A 19,259-nucleotide genomic window follows, 5' to 3' on the forward strand; every position below is an offset into this window, starting at 1 on the left:
GAAAGAGCGCCAATTTAGTTAACAAGGTCCATGGGGGAAGAAGCTAGCTGTTTTTTCCACCACGTACCTTGCATTATGGCGGCTTTGCGAGACTTGCTCAGGACAGTTACAGCCCTGGCACAAATCAGGGGCATCGACTGGTTGCAAGAGCAGATGGTGACGGCGGGCATTGTGCCGCCTGGGAGAACGGATCCGGTCGATCGAGGCAGGACAGCACGGCCTGGCAGCAGGCCAGCCAGGAGGGCTAGACCTCCGGTGCGGCTTAGCCTGGAGGTGTCGAGCAGACTCAGGACTCGTGGGTCGTGTTCCAGAGGCGGCAGGAGAATGAAGTGGAGGTCTCAGGAGCAGCAATGCCGCAGGCAGTGGCGGCAGGAGCAGATGGACCGGAGCAGCTTGATGGAGGCCAGGTGGATGACGTCACCGCCCGGCGGTCGGGCGGCAGAGGACGGAAGGCGAGGGGAGCGGGAGCAGGTAAGAGGTGCGAGTGTGGCAGTAGGAGGCGTAGTGTGGCGGTAGACTGTGGGGGACATAACAGGTCTGGAGGCACACGGAGAAGGACTGCAAGGGGGTAATTTCATAACGGGGGTTACTTGGAGGGCTGTTCTGTGAAAGGGGAATAAGGTGTGGGATAAGCACCGGGGGGGTAATGTTGGAGGATTGCAGGCCACCGTTATAAACCCCCCACTGTAGATAAAGTGGCGCTGGGTTCAAAAAAGGGGTATGAAATGGGATTGGGGGGGGAGTGGCCACAGTGGCATATCGGCAGCTGTAGTAGGCTGCAAGGGGTCTTTGTAAATTAGAGGGTTGGGGTAGGCAGGAATTGGTAGGCCAGTGAGATGGGCTAGGACAGGGGTCAGCAACCTTCGGCTCCCAGATGTTTTGTAACTACATTTCCCATGATGCTCAGATAGCCTAAAGAGTGTCTCAGCATCATGGGAAATGTAGTTCCAAAACATCTGGGAGCCGAAGGTTGCTGACCCCTGGGCTAGGAGGTATGGGGAAAGCAGACATAGGCAGGTAGAGTTAGAGATAGGAGGGGTGTGGGGTGGTGGTTCCAGGCAGGTGTTTGGGATGGGCAGGTCAAGGGGCCTTAAACATGGGTGGGGGGGGCATCTGTTTAAAAAAAAAAAAAAGTAAATAGAAGGGGGAAAAGTAGCAAGGAAGCTGGTGGAGCTTGATGCAAGCGTTTGGATGGTTTATGCAGTACGCTAGGCTGAATTGTGTTTGGGCATGTGGATATTCAGTCTCTCTCCACTCCCCCCCTTTTTCTCTTTTCCTTTTCCTCCAAACCCCCCCCCCCCCCCCCGTTTTTTCCGGGCGTAAGGGTTTTTTTTCAAAAAAAAAAGAAAAGAAAAGAAAAGGGGGGGGAGAATTAGAATAACAAGTAAAGGGTCGGGGTGGGGGTAGGCATTTGTGGTGATTAGGGTAATAATATGTGTCATTGTGTTTGCACCTCCCCCCCCCCCCTGTGACAATGCAGCAGGCAGGAGAGTGTCGGGCAGGAGCGGGGACAGCAAACCTGTGGAACAGGGGTCGCCTATATGGGAGCCAGACTTCAATGAGGCGGATATGGATACCATTTTCTTGGAGGATTCCTACAATGAGTTTGAGGAGCCGCAGCAAGGTGGCGGGGATGTCGTAGCAGTTACGGTGGACCAGGTAGGCGACATGAGGGTTTTAGCTCAATTGTTGCAAATTGTGGCTCCTGGTGCCACAGGGGAAGGAAGTAGTAGGGGGCCCAACCAGGAGACGGGCCAGGAGCAGAGGAGCAGTGGCAGCGGGGGCAGGACTGGTTCGGGGTGGTCTGGAGGGACTGGCCTTGATGATGCACTCTCTTCACAGGCAGGAGACGGCACTAGGCGTAGCAGCCAGAGAAGTAGCAGGTCAGGAGCAGTGAGACGGCGGGATAGGACCCATTCCCCAGTGGAGGATAGGAGGAGAAGGAATCGGCATGCTTCCCCTACCTGGGGCAGGTTGGAGAGGTCTCCGAGGAGAGGCAGTAGCGTAGAGAGAGGGAGATCTAGGCCCAGGGCGTGCTCGGCTGAGAGGACAGGAACAGAGAGAGCGGATCGGAGGTCGGTGGAGAGGAGAAGGGCAGAAAGGCGAGGGAGCAGGACGGCCATCAGCTCAGGACCTGCGACGGCACCTACGAGCACAGGTGAGGTGTCTGGGGTAACTCCAGTTCCATCTGTAGGCACAAGCAGTGTGGGTAATGCTTCTGAGGGGGTGGCAACGTTATTGAAAGGTTTGAAGGATTTGGTAGCGCAGGTAGAGAAGCAATGTGGTGAATGAAGGGGGTACAGTTGCAGGGGTTTGGAATCAGCAGGGGGGGGGGTTCAGGGTGCACCTGGGGAGCGGCGGCAGCCAATGTTGCAGGGGGCTCCATTAATGTGGCAGAGGTTGCCATGACCAGGCCGTGTTTGTGCACGATTGGGCCGCTGGGGATTCATCTGTCCCAAGATGTTAAGGAGAAGATTTGGAGGCAGGAATTCTTGGAGATCTTTTCATTGCTCCCGCTTAAGCAATTCGTGGAGATCAAGGAGGACCTGAAGGTGGAGCAAGGGAAGAAAGAGGAGAAGGAGCGCAAAAAGAGGAGGAGGAGCGCAAAAAGAGGTACAGGAAGCTGCCGAAGACATTTGGGAATTGGTCTCGGGCCTTTTGCATATTGGCTAGTGTAACAGCGGAAAAGTTCCCGGAACAGGGTTCGGCATTGTTTTGTTACTTTGACGAAATATCGGCGGCATATCTGACGTACGGAGGGATGACGATGAGCAGTTTTGGCAGAGGATAGCTGTGTGACCAGACATGAAGGGGGATGATCGGGACATGGGGATCTGGTTGGAGATGATGACGCCACTTTGAGGAGGGCAGTCCTTTCGAGGCCCGGGGGGGGAAGGGGACCAGAGGAGCCGGAACCACGGCGGCAGTGGCACTCAGAAAAGGCCTTTGTTTCCAGTTCAACGATGGCCAGTGCAGATTTGGGGGGTCGTGTAAGTATAAACATGAATGCTCAGGTTGTGGGGGAAATCACGGGTTCTCAAAGTGCTTCAAGAGAGGGAGAGGACCGGCCAAACCTGGGGGTGTGGTTACACAGGGCCAGGACGCCGGTGAAGGTCAGAGTTGGTGCCTTGGTTAAGACGGTACGCTAGGGGGCGGAAGGGGAAGCTGGACGCGGAGCTGCTGTTAACTGGCTTCAGCTCAGGGTTCTGGATACCATTTGAAGAGAAGGGGGGTTTTCGGGCTCATGGGAATTTGAAATCGGCTAGGATGTTTCCGGAGGTGGTGAGGGGAAAATTGGGGAAGGAGATTGCGTTGGGCAGAATGGCGGGCCCATTCAGGGAGATTCCGTTGGTTAACTTGAGGGTTTCTCCTCTGGGTGTGGTACCTAAGAAGGCTGAAGGTCAGTTTCGGATGATTCATCACTTATCGTATCCCAAAGGGGAGTCGGTGAATGATGGGATTGATCCGGAGGTGGCAGCAGTTCGCTATGCATCTTTTGACAGAGCGGTAGAGCTCATGCGGGCAGCGGGGGTAGGAGCGTGGATGGCCAAGGGGAATGTGGAGGCAGCCTTTCGGCTGTTGCCAGTGCACCCGCGGTGTCATCACCTGCTGGGTTGCAATTTCGAAGGGGCATATTTTGTGGACCTCTGCCTTCCTATGGGCTGCTCGATCTCATGCGCATATTTTGAGAAATTCAGCTGTTTCGTGGAGTGGGTGGTTAGACAGAAGTCTGGGTTGGACTCCGTGGTCCACTATTTAGATGATTTTTTATTTGCTGGTCCGGAGGGATCGGGGGATTGTGAACATCTGATGGCAGACTTCATGGAGGTGGAGGATCAGTTTGGGATTCTGGTTGCAGCCGAGAAGACGGAGGGCCCGTCCACGTGCTTGAGCTTCTTGGGGATCCAAGTTGACTCGATGCGGATGGAATGTAGTCTACCAGCGGTAAAAGTAAGAGACTTGGTGGAGGCGATTGAGGAGGCATTGGGGAAGCGGAAGCTACGGTTGAGGGAGTTGCAATCGCTGATCGGCGAGTTTAATTTTGCATGTAGAATCATTCTGGTGGGGAGGATCTTTACAAGGAAATTGTCACTGGCAACGGCAGGGGTGCAGGAGCCTTCACATAGGATTCGATTGGGGGCCGAGCTCAAGGAGGATTTGGTGATTTGGAAACAGTTCTTGCAAAATTTCAATGGGAAGGCACTGGTGCAGGAGGCCATGGTGGCTGAGACGGAGCTGCATTTGTACACGGATGCGGCAGGGGCAGTTGGTTTTGGGGCCTACTTGCAAGGAAAATGGTGTTTGGGGCAATGGCCTGAGAAGTGGGTTCAAGTAGGATTGACAAAGAACTTGGTGTATCTGGAATTGTTCCCATTGGTGGTGGCTTTGGAGGTATGGCCGCACCTTTTGGCGAATAAGAGGGTTACGTTTCATTCAGATAATATGGATGTGGTGTTAGCTATTAATCGTTTGTCTGCCTCCTCTCTGCCAGTGGTCCATTTGTTACGTTTGTTTTGAAATGCTTAAAATGCAATGTCTTTTTTCGTGCTGTGCATGTGCCAGATAAAGAGAATAATGTGGCTGACGCTCTTTCCCGTTTGCAGTGGGAGCGTTTTCGGTGGTTGGCTCCGGAGGCGGAGGAGACCGGAATGCAGTGTCCGGTGACTTTATGGGAGAGAGCATTCATGGCAGGTTGAATATGGTGAGGGGAGCAGTGCTCCACGGACCTGGAAGGCATATACGCAGGTATGGGCTCTGTGGTTTAAATTTTTGCAAAGCTGGGGGAGGATTCAATCACCTGATGATAGGGTAATGGCTTTGCTGGACTGGATGTTGATTTGGCAGTGAAGGGGGATTTCAAGATCAATGGTGAGAAGAAGGCTGGCAGCGATGTCATTTCTGTGGCAACTTATGGGGCTGGAGGATGGGACAAAAAAGTTTTTGGCGAGGCTAGCGGCGAGAGGTTTGTGTAAGGGGAAGAAAGTGCAGGATGGGAGGAGGCCCGTGGTATTTGCGGTGTTGACAAAAATAGTGGGCAATTTGCAGGACACATGTTCTTCGGATTTTGAGGTGAGATTGTTTAAGCTTGCTTTCGTAGTGGCATTTTTCGGGGCTTTTTGAATATCGGAGTTGGTGGGGAAGAGCAGAAAGGATAAAGGGGGGATTCAGATGGCAGATGTGGCAGTACGTGATGGGGCCTATTTGGTTGAGAAAATCTAAAACGGACCAAGTGGGAAATGGGTGCCAGATAACTCTGAAGGCTATGGGAGGGTCATGTTGTCCGGTTCAGGGGTTCCAGGAGTATGCGATGGTGAGTCCCCAATTTGGGGGTCCGCTGTTTATCCATAGAGACGGGTCGTCTCTATCGCAGTTTCAATTTCAGGCAGTTTTTAAGAGATGTGTCAGTTTAGGGGTTGGGAGCTGGGGGAGTTTGGGACACATTCGTTTAGGATAGGGGCAGCTACGGAGGCTCACACATTGGGAATAGAGGTTGCAGGGATAACATAATTTATGTAAGAACTTACCTGATAAATTAATTTCTTTCATATTGGCATGAGTCCATGAGCTAGTGACGTATGGGATATACATTCCTACCAGGAGGGGCAAAGTTTCCCAAACCTCAAAATGCTTATAAATACACCCCCGAACCACACCCACAATTCAGTTTAATGAATAGCCAAGAAGTGGGGTGATAAGAAAGGAGTGAAACAAGGAATTGGAATAATTGTGCTTTATACAAAAAAACATAACCACCACAAAAAGGGTGGGCCTCATGGACTCTTGCCAATATGAAAGAAATGAATTTATCAGGTAAGTTCTTACATAAATTATGTTTTCTTTCATGTAATTGGCAAGAGTCCATGAGCTAGTGACGTATGGGATAGCAAATACCCAAGATGTGGAACTCCACGCAAGAGTCACCAGAGAGGGAGGGATAAAAATAAAGACAGCCAATTCCGCTGAAAAAAAAATCCACAACCCAAATCAAAAAAGTTTTAATCTTATAATGAAAAAAACTGAAATTATAAGCAGAAGAATCAAACTAACAGCTGCCTGAAGAACTTTTCTACCAAAAAACTGCTTCTGAAGAAGAGAAAACATCAAAATGGTAGAATTTAGTAAAAGTATGCAAAGAAGACCAAGTTGCTGCTTTGCAAATCTGATCAACAGAAGCTTCATTCTTAAAAGCCCAGGAAGTAGAAACTGACCTAGTAGAATGAGCCGTAATCTTCTGAGGCGGGGATTTACCCGACTCCAAATAAGCATGATGAATCAAAAGTTTTAACAAAGAAGCCAAAGAAATGGCAGAAGCCTTCTGACCTTTCCTAGAACCAGAAAAGATAACAAATAGACTAGAAGTTTTTCTGAAATCCTTAGTAGCTTCAACATAATATTTCAAAGCTCTTACCACATCCAAAGAATGCAAAGATCTTTCCAAAGAATTCTTAGGATTAGGACACAATGAAGGGACAACAATTTCTCTACTAATGTTGTTGAAATTCACAACTTTAGGTACAAATTTAAATGAAGTCCGCAAAACGACCTTATCCTGATGAAAAATCAGAAAAGGTGACACAAGAAAGAGCAGATAATTCAGAAACTCTTCTAGCAGAAGAGATGGCCAATAGAAACAATACTTTCCAAGAAAGTAATTTAATGTCTAGAGAATGCATAGGCTCAAACGGAGGAGCCTGTAAAGCTCTCAAAACCAAATTAAGACTCCAAGGAGGAGAAATTGACTTAATGACAGGTTGATACGAACCAAAGCCTCTACAAAACAACGAATGTCAGGAAGATTAGCAATTTTTCTGTGAAACAGAACAGAAAGAGCAGAGATTTGTCCTTTCAAGCAACTTGCAGACAAACCCTTATCTAAACCATCCTGAAGAAACTGTAAAATTCTAGGAATTCTAAAAGAATGCCAAGAGAAATTATGAGAAGAACACCATGAAATATAAGTCTTCCAAACTCTGTAATAAATCTTTCTAGACACAGATTTACGAGCCTGCAACATAGTATTAATCACTGAGTCAGAGAAACCTCTATGACTAAGCGTTCAATCTCCATACCTTCAAATTTAATGATTTGAGATCCTGATGGAAAAACAAACCTTGAGATATAAGGCCTGGCCTTAATGGAAATGGCCAAGGTTGGCAACTGAACATTTGAACAAGATCCAGATACCAAAACCTGAGCGGCCATGCTGGAGCCACCAGCAGCACAAACTATTACTCCATGATGATTTTGAAAATCACTCTTGGAAGAAGAACTAGAGGCAGAAAAATATAAGCAGGTTGATAACTCCAAGGAAGTGTCAATGCATCCACTGCTTCCGCCTGAGGATCCCTGGATCTAGATAGGTACCTGGGAAGTTTCTTGTTTAGATGAGATGCCATCAGATCTATGTCTGGAAGCCTGCACATCTGAACAACTTGAAAAAAAGACATCTGGGTGAAGAGACCATCCTCCCAGGTGTAAAGCTTGATGATAAAGATAATCCGCTTCCCAATTGTCTAAACCTGGGATATGGACCGCAGAAATTAGACAGGAGCTGAATTTTGCCCAAGCAAGTATCCAAAATACTTATTTCATAGCCTGAGGACTAAGATTCCCACCCTAATGATTGACATACGCCACAGTTGTGACATTGTCTGACTGAAAACCAATAAACGTCTCTTCAAATAGAAGCCAAAAAACTGAAGAACTCTGAGAATCGCACAGAGTTCCAAAATATTGATAGATAATCTCGCCTCTTGAGATTTCCAAACCCCTTGTGCTGTCAGAGATCCTCAGACAGCTTCCCAACCTAAAAGACTCGCATCTGTTGTGATCACGGTCCAGGTTGGATGAACCAAAGAGACCCGTAGAACTATAAGATGGTGATCTAACCACCAAGTCAGAGATAGTTGAATATTGGGATTCAAGGATATTAAATGTGATATCCTAGAATAATCCCTGCACCATTAAGTCAGTATTAAAAACTGGAAAGGTTTCATATGAAAATGAGCAAAGAGAATCGAATCCAATGCTGCAGTCATGAGACCAAAAACTTTGATGCATATAGCTACTGAAGGAAATAATAGAGACTAAAGGTTCCGACAAGCTGAACCCAATAAAAATTGTCTCTTGTCTGCTAGAAACAAAGACATTGACACAATCTATCTGGAAACAAAAAAAAGGTGACCCTTGTCTTGAAGAATCAAGGAACTTTTGTTAAAAAGATCCTCCAACCATGTCCTTGAAGAAACAACAGAAGATGAAACGTATGAGATTCTGCAGAACGAAAAGACTGAGCAAATACCACAATATTGTCCAAATAAGGAAAATGCCAAGAACCTTTTGAAAAGATTCCTAGAGCTGTCGCTAGGCCAGAAAGGAAAAGCAACAAATTGGTAATGCTTGTCTAAGAAAGAGAATCTCAGAAAATGAAAATAATCTGAATGAAAACAGAATATGAATATATGCATCCTGTAAGTCTATTGTAGGCAAATAATGCCCTTGCTGACCAAAAGGCAGAATAGACCATATAAACACCATTCTGAAAGATGGTACTGTACATGACAAATCAAAAAGATAATCTATCTTTGGGACAATGAATAGTTCTGAACAAAACCCCAGACCCCGTTCCTGAAATGGAACTGGTATGAATATCCCAGATAACTCCAGGTCTGAAACACACTTCAGGAAAGTCTAAGCCTTTACTGGAATAGCTAGGATATGCTAGAGAGAAAAAGACTTCTCACAGGCGGTCTTACTCTGAATCCTATTCTGTACCCAAATCTAAGAAGTTTGGACCGAATTGAACCAAACAACTTTAGAAAAAGTCTTAACCTGCCCCGTACCAGCTAAGCTGGAATAAAGGCCGCACCTTCATGCGAATTTGAGGGCTGACTTTGATCTTTTAAATGGCTTGAATTCATTCCATTTGAAGAAAACTTCCAATTAGAAACATGTTACTTGGGGAAGAAATAGGTTTCTGTTCTTTTTTAAGAACAAAAACTAATATAAGCTTAAGATTTACTCTTAGAACTTAATCTTGAAGCCAAAAAACTCCCTTCCCCAGAATAACAGATGAAAGTATTGAATCCAATTGTGAACCAAATAATTTATTACCTTGGAAAAATAGAAATCTGGATTATAGAAATCAAATTAGCATTCCAAGATTTAAGTCACAAAGTTCTTCTAGCTAAAATAGCTAAAGACAGATTTAACCTCAACTGTGAAAATATCAAAAAATGACATCACAAATGAAATTATTAGCATGTTGATCAACTTAACAATGCTAAACAAATCATAATCCGATACTTGTTGCGCTAAAGTATCCAACCAAAAAAGATGAAACAGCTGCAACATCAGCCAAATAAATTGCAGGCCTAACAAAAGGACCTGAAAATAAAATAATTTTCCTTAGATAAGATACAAGTTTCCCATCTGAAGGATCTTTAAAATAAATACTATTTTCCATAGGAATAGTAGTATGTTTAGCAAGAGTAGAGATAGCCCCATTAACTTTGGGGATCTTTCCCCAGAACTCCAAACAAACTGCTGGCAAAGGATACAATTTAAAAACCTTAAAGAAGGAATTAAAGAAGTCCCAGGCCTATTCCATTCCCTAGTATCGGGAACTGGGAAAAAAACCTCTGAAGTAACCACAGGAGGTTAATAAGCAGAATTTAAATGTTAGCTAACCTTAAAATCAAAAGGAAAGAGAAACCAGCACACTTAATCAGCATTAATTAGGCATCCATAATGAAGAAAACAATACACCAAGTAATTTAAAAGGTTTACTATCAAAGATAAATTGCACAATATGCGGGACGTCTCCCTGCAAAGGATAAATATTACAAATAAAATAAATCAAAAGAAAAGTACTATATGGAATACCACCCTAAAAATTAAAAAATGTAAAAATGAAAAAATATCAAAAATCAAAAAACAAAAATCTAAAAAACAATATTGCTGGCTAAGAGAATATCCAATCAAAGGAATCGTCAAATGTTCCTCTTTATTGCTGTGGGATCCAGTGTGTATCATTGTTGGAAAGCAAATGTTGCTAGTTAGAAAGTGTCAATATAGTAGTTACTCCTTATGTTTGTATCAACTCTTCAAGTGTTAACACATATTGCAATTATTTCCCATAATCTTATGTGTAGGCCAAAATACTGCTTCAGTATATGCAGAATGTGCAGTAGGTGAAACTTTGTTTATCAAAAAGGTATATTTGGATCACTTCAGATAAATGAGTATTGACTCCGTGAGCCTTGTTCGTCAGTCACTAATTATCAGTATTGTATACACTTCTCACCTTAACAGCCTGCTATATGTCAGTTTACTTAGCAAAACGACTTATACTTTTTACCGGAATTTTTCCTCGCCAAGCGCGATGACACTCTTGAACGGCTGTGTGCCAGATGATCACTTTTGACAGGCAGCTTGGGGTAATACCGGAATCTTTTCCTCGCCAAGTTCGATGACAATCTTGAACAGCTGTGTATCAGATGACCACACTTGACAGGCAGCTGGGGTAATGCCGGAATCTTTTCTTCTCCGAAACCGTTACCTCTCCAGTCAGCGTCTTTCGAGATTTTCACCTCCGTGAGAAAGCCCATCTACACGGGTGAAACGCGTAGAGAAAGAGAGTTGCTGACCCTGTCAAGAACTTACAACTAGGTACCTAGTAGATTACCCGCGCGTGAAATACGCTAAGAGCGGAGGTTGCTTCACAATATCAGCTCAGCTGATTACCCTTTTGCTACAGCTGCATATAACCAACGGAGGTGAAAATCTCGAAAGACGCTGACTGGAGAGGTAACGGTTTCGGAGAAGAAAAGATTCCGGCATTACCCCAGCTGCCTGTCAAGTGTGGTCATCTGATACACAGCTGTTCAAGATTGTCATCGAACTTGGCGAGGAAAAGATTCCGGTATTACCCCAAGCTGCCTGTCAAAAGTGATCATCTGGCACACAGCCGTTCAAGAGTGTCATCGCGCTTGGCGAGGAAAAATTCCAGTAAAAAGTATAAGTCGTTTTGCTAAGTAAACTGACATATAGCAGGCTGTTAAGGTGAGAAGTGTATACAATACTGATAATTAGTGACTGACGAACAAGGCTCACGGAGTCAATACTCATTTATCTGAAGTGATCCAAATATACCTTTTTGATAAACAAAGTTTCACCTACTGCACATTCTGCATATACTGAAGCAGTATTTTGGCCTACACATAAGATTATGGGAAATAATTGCAATATGTGTTAACACTTGAAGAGTTGATACAAACATAAGGAGTAACTACTATATTGACACTTTCTAACTAGCAACATTTGCTTTCCAACAATGATACACACTGGATCCCACAGCAATAAAGAGGAACATTTGACGATTCCTTTGATTGGATATTCTCTTAGCCAGCAATATTGTTTTTTAGATTTTTGTTTTTTGATTTTTGATATTTTTTCATTTTTACATTTTTTAATTTTTAGGGTGGTATTTCATATAGTACTTTTCTTTTGATTTATTTTATTTGTAATATTTATCCTTTGCAGGGAGACGTCCCGCATATTGTGCAATTTATCTTTGATAGTAAACCTTTTAAATTACTTGGTGTATTGTTTTCTTCATTATGGATGCCTAATTAATGCTGATTAAGTGTGCTGGTTTCTCTTAGCTTTTAGCGCCCTCTCATTTACGTTTTTTGTTGAGTTTTATAATTTTGCCATCTAGGGGAGGTGGCAGGAGAGTGGCTTAGATAAACCTTTGGATTTTAGCGCTGTATTATTCTTTTCTATTCTTAAAATCAAAAGGACTAGTCTCCTCAATATCCAAAATAATCAACACCTTTTCAACAAAGAACGAATGTACTCTATTTAAAAGTAAAAAAGTAAATTTGTTAGTGTCAATATCTGATGAAGGATATTCTGAATGAGATAAATCATCATCAGAGAAGGATAATTCAGTATATTGTCGGTCATTTGAATATTCATCAACTAAATGAGAAGTTTAAAAAAAAAAAACTTTACATTTTATTAGAAGGTGGAATGGTAGACAAAGCCTTAGAATAGAATCAGAAAAATATTCTTATAAATTCCTAGGTATATCTTGTACATTAGATGTTAAAAGAATAGCAATATATAAAGCATTAATACTAATGGACTCTGCATGTAAAAGTTTATCATGATAACTTATTACAAACCATAGCTAAAGATAAAAATTCATAACATTAAAATAAATGAACTTAGCTTTGGTAGAACTGATATCAGTCATCAGGAATCCCACAGTATTTTCTGATACAGGAACAGCTTTTTGAGATATCTTGCAAATGTAAGAGAAAAATCAACAAATAAAGCAAAATATCAATTTCCTTAAATGACAGTTTCAGGAATGGGAAAAAAAATGCAAACAAAATAAGCCTCTGGAAACCAGAATGAAACAAAGATTTAAATAATGTCAGAAATCTGGCGCCAAGTATGACGCCCACAACTGACAAAATATTTTTTGGCGCCAAGAATGTCTGCAACAAACACAAGTGTCATAGATGACGCAACTATGTGAAAATTCTCGGCGCCAACTAAGACGCCGGAAATGACGAAAATACGTCAACAAATGTAATTCTCGCGCCAAAAAAGTCTTGCGCCAAGAATGACGCAATAAATTTTAGCATTTTGCGTACCCGCAAGCCTAACAGCCCACAATTTAGAAAGAAAGTCAATTTGAAAATTGAAGGTAAGAAAAAATTTCCTTTTTTTTTTTTTTTTAATATGCATTTCCCAAATGAAACTGACAGTCTGCAAAAAAAGGAAATATACTGATAAACCTGAATCATGGCAAATATAAGTACAAACATTATATTTAGAACTTTACATTTAAAGTGCCAAACCATAGCTGAGAGTGTCTAAATAAAGGAAATATACTTACCATAAGACACTCATCTACATAAAGTAGATAGCCAAACCAGTACTGAAACGAGAATCAGTAGAGGTAATGGTATATAAGAGTATATCGTCGATCTGAAAAGGGAGGTAGGAGATTAATCTCTACGACCGATAACAGAGAACCTATGAAATAGATCCCCGTTAGGATGACCATTGTATTCAATAGGTGATACTCCCTTCACATCCCTCTGTCATTCACTGTACTCTGAGAGGAACCGGGCTTCAGCATGCTGAGAAGCGCATATCAACGTAGAAATCTTAGCACAAACTTACTTCACCACCTCCATAGGAGGCAAAGTTTGTAAAACTGAATTGTGGGTGTGGTGGAGGGTGTATTTATAGGTATTTTGAGGTTTGGGAAACTTTGCTCCTCCTGGTAGTAATGTATATCCCATACGTCACTAGCTCATGGACTCTTGCCAATTACATGAAAGAAAAAGAGGATTGGCAGGTGGGTTTTTAATAGTTATATGTCATATGTTAGACCAACGTTGATCAGCTGTTAATGTTGCTGTTGTTGTTGTTGTTTATACAGGTCCTGTGCAGTGTTGGTTGACGGGCTATTCGTATATCTACTGGGCAAGGAAAGCTGCAGCGGTTAAAGATGGTGAGGGACAGCTTGGGTGGTCGCCAGAGGAAGTCATCATCCGCTGGCTAGGTTTCAGAGGCATGAGGTGGGATCAGTTGTTGGTGAAGGTAGTGGAGTACGCTCGTTTGTTCAAGCCGCCTGAGGTACTGTTAATACATGCTGGGGGGAATGATTAAGGGTTCATGTCCCAAAAGGACTTAGTGGATGGTATGAAGAGGGATGTAAGGAGGCTGTTGGAACTTTTCCCGGGCTTGGTGTTATTGTGGTCAGAGATTGAGCCGAGATTGGCATGGAGAGCGGCGTGGGATGTGGTTAGGTTGTAGGCATCTCGAAGGAAGATCAATAGGATGATGAGTAGTTTCGTTAAGAGGTTAGGTGGGCTGTCTTTACGGCATGTGGAGTTTGGGGGACTCGGGTAAGTGTTTTTTCCTTCAAGATGGGGTTCACTTGAATGAAGTACATTTGTTTAATTTCAATTTAAAGGAAGGGGTTACAATGGTCTTGGATTTGGTTGGCGGGGCACGGCGGTAGGCCTTTGCCGGTGGCGGAGTGCTTGCCTAGGAATAACAGTTAGGGGTACCTCCTGGAGAGGCAGGAGAGAGGTTGGTGGGTAAGGTGTTAGAGAATGGGAATATGGGACCGCTATAAAAAGCTGCGGCCTTTGTACCCCATGTTGGTGTTGTGTCTTTATTTAAGCAGGTACCGAGTGGAAGGGTCATGGAGCCCTGGAGGAGTGCCTACTACGTAGGGGCATGTGACCCTAACGTAGGTCAAGGACAACTGATAGGTCAGGAGTGGGGGTAGGAGGGGCTGGAAGGAGCACTATTTAGGTGAGAGGTGGGGACCCAGAAAGAGCACCAATTTAGTTAACAAGGTCCATGGGGGAAGAAGCTCCCTCCCTCCCTGTAGATAGGTGAAGTAAGTCGCAGCAGTTGGGCGGAGTGCTTGCCAAGGAATAGCAGTTAGGGGTACCTCCTGGAGAGGCAGAAGAGAGGTTGGTGGGTAAGGTGTTGGAGAATGGGAAGATGGGACTGCTATGGGCAAGCCTTGTGTGGTTTTAACCATTGTTTGGTAATGATTGGTTTTGGATATGTTTATAAATAAAAAGCTGCGGCCTTTGTACCCCATGTTGGTGTTGTGTCTTTATTTAAGCAGGTACTGAGTGGAAGGGTCAAGTCTTTTCTGTCACTATTTAAGTAACTATATAGAAGTGTTTGTTGGCGTTTCTGGGATTGAGATCTATACCTGGTATGTGTCCTGCACGTATTTTTTGCCTGTACAGACAGTCTTTGGGTTACAGACATCCGACTTAAGTACAACTCGTACTTACATACAGAGAAAATAGAGCTTTATCGACAATCCTTCTTTCCAGGATAATCCAAAATACTGAAAATCCAATTGTCACAAGGACAGAAAGTGATGTGAAATTTTATGAACAGGGGCACAGATAGCAAAACAAACTTTATCCTATGCTATCCAAAACAAAAAAAAAATGTTTGGCTAGAGTTTCAGTTAAATAAAGTGCCTGTTCCAACTTACATACAAATTCAACTTAAGAACAAACCTAAAGTCCCTATCTTGTATGTAACCCGGGGACTGCCTGTATATAGAAGTATATCATATGTTTGCCCTGCATTCACATCTACTAATGCTTTAAGCTGGTATAGGACCAAGACGCTGAAGCAGACAGAATTAAGTCAATACAGGGGCGTTGCATTTAAAGAAGTAGCACAAGGGATGGCAGGACAAAGCTCCCAAACTAAAGCCATCCTACAAAATGGGGTATGGCTCTCTGTACACCTGTCTCATAATTTGTCAAAATTAAAGGGGCAGTACTTCAATTTCTATCACCCATATGAAAGGGCGACATTTAAATATGGTGAAAGTTGTTTTACCAGAAGTAAAAATGAACACAATGATTGGCTACTGAAACAGGCTTACTAATGTTAGACTTCCTGAAAGACCTTAATAATGTCTTAATATTTAACAATCAAAAGACCAAGAGCTAGGGGATTGTTGCAGGGTCCTGAACGCAGCGCACACTTACACAGACAGGTGCTGTACTCCTACTGGTGATTCTTGGTATTAATATTTTATTATTATTATGTCCATTCCTAACGCTTTATTTGTACTTAGACTATGTAGTAAAGGGCAAAACAAGCAATGCAATGGATCTTATTATATTATGAATAAAATCTACGGCAATTGGGAATGTGAATAGTCCTGCTGATAAAAACTCATCACTATGTGGGATAAATAACTTATATACCATTAACACAATTATCAAACTTTGTTCATACAGGGGTTACAAATGTATGCTACATATTCAATAATCAGTCTATTCATGGTTATTAAAGGGACAGTCTAGTCAAAATTAAACTCACGATTCAGATAGGGCATGTCATTTTAAACAACTATCCAATTTACTTTTATCATCAAATTTGCTTTGTTCTCTTGGTATTTTTTGTTGAAAGCTAAACCTAGGTAGGCTCATCTGCTAATTTATAAGCCCTTGAAAGCCGCCTCTTATCTCAGGGCATTTGACAGCTTTTAACAAGACAGCACTAGTTCATGTGTGCCATATAGATCATATTGTGTTAACTCCTGCGGAGTTATTTATGAGTCAGCAGTGATTGGCTAAAATGCAAGTCTGCCAAAAGAACTGAAATAAGGGGGCAGTTTGCAGAGGCTTAGATACAAGGTAATCACAGAGGTAAAACTGAGATAAGGGGCAGTCTGCAGAGGCTTAGATACAAGGTAATCACAGAGATAAAACTGAGATAAGGAGTCAGTCTGCAGAGGCTTAGATACAGGGTAATCACAGAGGTAAAACTGATATAAGGGGCAGTCTGCAGAGGCTTAGATACAAGGTAATCACAGAGGTAAAACTGAGATAAGGGGGCAGTCTGCAGAGGCTTAGATACAAGCTAATCACAGAGGTAAAACTGAGATAAGGGGGCAGTCTGCAGAGGCTTAGATACAAGGTAATCACAGAGGTAAAACTGAGATAAGGGGCAGTCTGCAGAGGCTTAGTTGCAAGGTAATCACAGAGGTAAAACTGAGATAAGGGGCAGTCTGCAGAGGCTTAGTTGCAAGGTAATCAGAGGTAAAACGTGTATTAATATAACTCTGTTGGTTATGCAAAACTGGGGAATGGGTAATAAAGGGATTATCTATATTTTTAAACAAGAAATATTTTGGTGTATACTGTCCCTTTAAGCCTCCTTATTCAATGAAACTTTAGTTGTTTTTTACCATACTTTTTCACCTGTAGCAAAGGAGCATTTACATTGGTTTAAAGTACTCCTTTAGCTTAAAGCAAATACAGAATAGCACGGCAGACGAATATTCAGTACTCCTTTAGTTTAAAGCAAATACGGAATAGCACGGCAGACGAATATTCAGTACTCCTTTAGTTTAAAGCAAATACAGAATAGCACGGCAGACGAATATTCAGTACTCCTTTAGTTTAAAGCAAATACTAAATAACACGGCAGACGAATATTCAGTACTCCTTTAGTTTAAAGCAAATACTAAATAACACGGCAGACGAATATTCAGTACTCCTTTAGTTTAAAGCAAATACTAAATAACACGGCAGACAAATATTCAGTACTCCTTTAGCTTAAAGCAAATACAGAATAGCACGGCAGACGGATATTCAGTACTCCTTTAGTTTAAAGCAAATACGGAATAGCACAGCAGACAAATATTCAGTACTTCTTTAGCTTAAAGCAAATACGGAATAACACAGCAGACGAATATTCAGTACTCCTTTAGTTTAAAGCAAATACAGAATAGCACGGCAGACGAATATTCAGTACTCCTTTAGCTTAATGCAAATACTGAATAGCACGGCAGACGAATATTCAGTACTCCTTTAGTTTAAAGCAAATACTGAATAGCACGGCAGACAAATATTCAGTACTCCTTTAGCTTAATGCAAATACTAAATAACACGGCAGACAAATATTCAGTACTCCTTTAGTTTAAAGCAAATACTGAATAGCACGGCAGACAAATATTCAGTACTCCTTTAGCTTAAAGCAAATACAGAATAGCACGGCAGACGAATATTCAGTACTCCTTTAGCTTAATGCAAATACAGAATAGCACGGCAGACGAATATTCAGTACTCCTTTAGTTTAAAGCAAATACTGAATAGCACGGCAGACGAATATTCAGTACTCCTTTAGTTTAAAGCAAATACTGAATAGCACGGCAGACGAATATTCAGTACTCCTTTAGTTTAAAGCAAATACTAAATAACACGGCAGACGAATATTCAGTACTCCTTTAGCTTAATGCAAATACTAAATAGCACGGCAGACGAATATTCAGTACTCCTTTAGCTTAATGCAAATACTAAATAGCACGGCAGACAAATATTCAGTACTCCTTTAGTTTAAAGCAAATACTAAATAACACGGCAGACAAATATTCAGTACTCCTTTAGCTTAAAGCAAATACTGAATAGCACGGCAGACAAATATTCAGTACTCCTTTAGCTTAAAGCAAATACTGAATAGCACGGCAGACGAATATTCAGTACTCCTTTAGTTTAATGCAAATACGGAATAGCACGGCAGACAAATATTCAGTACTTCTTTAGTTTAAAGCAAATACTAAATAACACGGCAGACAAATATTCAGTACTCCTTTAGCTTAAAGCAAATACTGAATAGCACGGCAGACAAATATTCAGTACTCCTTTAGCTTAAAGCAAATACAGAATAGCACGGCAGACAAATATTCAGTACTCCTTTAGTTTAAAGCAAATACGGAATAGCACGGCAGACAAATATTCAGTACTCCTTTAGCTTAATGCAAATACTAAATAACACGGCAGACAAATATTCAGTACTCCTTTAGCTTAATGCAAATACTGAATAGCACGGCAGACGAATATTCAGTACTCCTTTAGTTTAAAGCAAATACTAAATAACACGGCAGACAAATATTCAGTAGTTCTTTAGTTTAAAGCAAATACTAAATAACACGGCAGACAAATATTCAGTACTCCTTTAGCTTAATGCAAATACTAAATAACACGGCAGACGAATATTCAGTACTCCTTTAGCTTAAAGCAAATACTGAATAGCACAGCAGACAAATATTCAGTACTCCTTTAGCTTAATGCAAATACTAAATAACACGGCAGACGAATATTCAGTACTCCTTTAGCTTAAAGCAAATACAGAATAGCACGGCAGACGAATATTCAGTACTCCTTTAGCTTAATGCAAATACTGAATAGCACGGCAGACGAATATTCAGTACTCCTTTAGTTTAAAGCAAATACTAAATAACACGGCAGACAAATATTCAGTACTCCTTTAGCTTAAAGCAAATACTAAATAACACGGCAGACAAATATTCAGTACTCCTTTAGTTTAAAGCAAATACTAAATAACACGGCAGACAAATATTCAGTACTCCTTTAGTTTAATGCAAATACTAAATAACACGGCAGACGAATATTCAGTACTCCTTTAGTTTAAAGCAAATACTAAATAACACGGCAGACAAATATTCAGTACTCCTTTAGCTTAAAGCAAATACTGAATAGCACGGCAGACAAATATTCAGTACTCCTTTAGCTTAAAGCAAATACTGAATAGCACGGCAGACGAATATTCAGTACTCCTTTAGCTTAAAGCAAATACTGAATAGCACGGCAGACGAATATTCAGTAGTTCTTTAGTTTAAAGCAAATACTAAATAACACGGCAGACAAATA

General features: G+C 42.1%; 1 protein-coding gene across 2 annotated transcripts in view; it reads right to left on the reverse strand.

The window, feature by feature from the left end:
• The window catches only part of LGALS12 (galectin 12), a 129,346-nt gene that overhangs the window by 1,265 nt on the left and 108,822 nt on the right, over positions 1 to 19,259 (reverse strand). The gene's annotated exons all lie outside the window — the stretch shown is intronic.

Source organism: Bombina bombina, chromosome 7, assembly GCF_027579735.1.
Source record: "Bombina bombina isolate aBomBom1 chromosome 7, aBomBom1.pri, whole genome shotgun sequence".
Taxonomy (NCBI): Eukaryota; Metazoa; Chordata; class Amphibia; order Anura; family Bombinatoridae; genus Bombina; species Bombina bombina.